Here is a 2,820-nt window from a genome sequence, read left to right on the forward strand (position 1 = left end):
CTTGTGCTTATGATAAGAATTGGGATTTGTGAAATTAGAATGATTGAAAAAAATGTGTTCACTTAATCTATTTCACAAAATAATAGACCATTGAAAACCAAAATGTGCATGCTTGGAGCATGGGACAATTGTGGTTATAATTCAAGTTATAAAGTTGAGTATCTAAAATGTTAAACAATAGATAATAAGTAATCAATATGGTGATTAGATAAAGGTGTTTTGTTTATACTCAAGGGTTGGGACCATATAGGATTAGTATTACCTTTGTGTTTCACTTTGTATGTTTTGACTTCCAGAATAATTGAGTTTATTAAGAATAATCGAATTATTCAAACGGACCACAGTCAGTCATACGTTGGAAGTAAGTATGAATGAAGATTGTCATGAATTGGTTTGTAGATTGTCTAGAGCGTATTAGATATAGCAAAGGTTTGATGCAACGTTCATGAGTGCTTATGAATATGATTTTGAGCATTGGATTAAACCCACGCTCACTTGGATCGCTTCATGGATTTTATCACGAGCGATTGGTGAGACGATAATATCTTGTATTCTTGAAACCGAGATGTGTGAGTTGTATCTTGTGAATCGGTTGCACATTGATAATATGTAAACGCACCGGTAACTCGGTGTTATAAAACTTATTGTTGTGTGTGATTTGGTGAGTGAGTGCAAGTAAACATTGAGTCGAAGTTTATCCGTTCCTTTTACCCAAAGTGGGATAAAAGCGATATCTGTGGGCCCTTCGATGATTTAGTGATGACAAACGTAAATGCTCGGCCGGGCTAGGGCTAATTTGATTTGTTCAATTAGTCAGTCGTCATAAATCGGAAATCGAGAAACAACACATATACTGAGAGAATGATTTCAATCCATGTCTCGTGTCTATACGATATCTAGAATGGAGGAATATATGATCCCTTATCTGAATGACAGGTTACTGATAAGATCAGAGTTTGACAGCGTCTTTGAGAACTATGATTGCTAATCGAGGTGTACTTACATTTGTAGTTACTAGAATTATCCAAGTGGGAGACTGTTGGATTAGTGTCTAAGCCTGTAACCATAATTGGTAAGTACTTGACCCGATTGTGCATGGTCCTTTTGGGTTGCCTTCACCAAAGCAACTTGACTGGAGATATAATAGAGAAAGAGGTTATTATGAATTATTAATATGTTATAAGAATAATATATTAAAGGAGAAATCATATTTTTTTAATTAATATTGGTCAATAATTAATTAAGAATTAATTTTGTGATCAAATGCAATTAATTAAACTAGAGGGGCTGAATTGTAATTATGTGATAGTTGCAAAATAGGACAATGGTTATCCTTGTTAAAGGATGAACGAATTCAAGGATAAGGATATCCTTGAAATCGTCAAAGGTCCAAGAGATAAGGGTTTTCAAGGCTTATCTTGTGGTTGCTTAGTGGGCAAGTAACTGGATAAGGATAAGGACTGAAACCCTAATCCCAACCCTATATAAAGACCCCTAAGGCCTTAGGATTTCGTCCACTTGATCCCTAGAGCATCTAAGGACGAATTTCTACCTCTCTCTTCTGTCTCTATATCTTCTCCAATTGCTTGTGGTGTTTGTGAGCCATTAGAGGCATTACACTTGTGGTGCTTGCTTTCAAGACTTAGGGTTTGAAGATTTAAGTTGTTATTACAATATAACAACAAGCCGTATGTAATCTAACCTTCTTGGTTAATTTAGAAAATAGCAATCATCTTTAGGGTTTTATTATGTGTTCATAATGTTATGTGTCTAATAGTGAAAACATAGATCCAATGCTAGGGTTGCATGTACACATAGGATTGTTTGTATAAAACCCATCAAAGTTGTTATGTGATTTTCTTGTATGGTGACTTGGAAAACTGCGGGACAATACTTGGGACGAGTATGAGTAGGTGTGAATGGTAGTAGAGGCCTATACTACCGGAAGCACAGGACTCGCACTTGGATTAGGGAAGGTCACAAGGTTACCAAGAAGCTAGAAATTGATACCGTTTTATTCAAGTATGTCGTTACCATCGTTTCGGTAATGACTATGAAGATGATTGTTATTCCGACCCTAGCGGTCATATCAAATTGAGTCCAACTACGATAAGTATGTTAAATAGTTCAGAGAACCAAGTCCGATATAGCATCTGAGTTAAGCTAAAAGCTTGAAGTGAAAGACAATCAAAGCGATCAGTAGAGGTATCACGATAGTTGCTGGTAGCTAGAAATGCTACCTTTTAAGATGTGATTAGAACATGAAGGAAGGTATAGCCTGTTCTAGAAGACTCTAAAAGACCTAAGTCCAAGCGTTGCAACATACGATGATAGGTCATTAGAATATGACACATCGATCCATTGTAGTAATAAGATAACTTATCTTAAGTTTGTTAAGAAGAAAAAGGAGTCTCCAGTGAGGAAGGAGATCGTGACTTGGAGGTCATAATTTGGAGTCTAACGTGAGATAGGGAGCAGGTGTAAGATCAAGTACCACGTGTAGTCAAGGAGTCCAAGAGTTAGATACTTGTTCAAAGTGACAAAAAAGATACGATTATTACCTAGGATGAAGAGATAACGTATGGAGTCATCATGTGAGCTCTGTTTTGCTGATGATTCCGGGACGTAATCATCCTAAGGGGGAGATAATTGTAACGCCCGTAGACCCGGGCTAGTCAATTTAGAGGTAATAGGGGTCGAAAATGACTTTTTGACAAAAGATTATTTAGAATAAATAATCTCAACCAAGTTATAGTATATGTTACAAGGGTTCCATACATATAAAGAACGCTAAAATCCGAGTTATAACGAAGAAGTTAC

The sequence above is a fragment of the Lactuca serriola genome, chromosome 9, assembly GCF_051521515.1.
Source record: "Lactuca serriola cultivar US96UC23 chromosome 9, Lser_US96UC23_V15, whole genome shotgun sequence".
Classification (NCBI taxonomy): domain Eukaryota; kingdom Viridiplantae; phylum Streptophyta; class Magnoliopsida; order Asterales; family Asteraceae; genus Lactuca; species Lactuca serriola.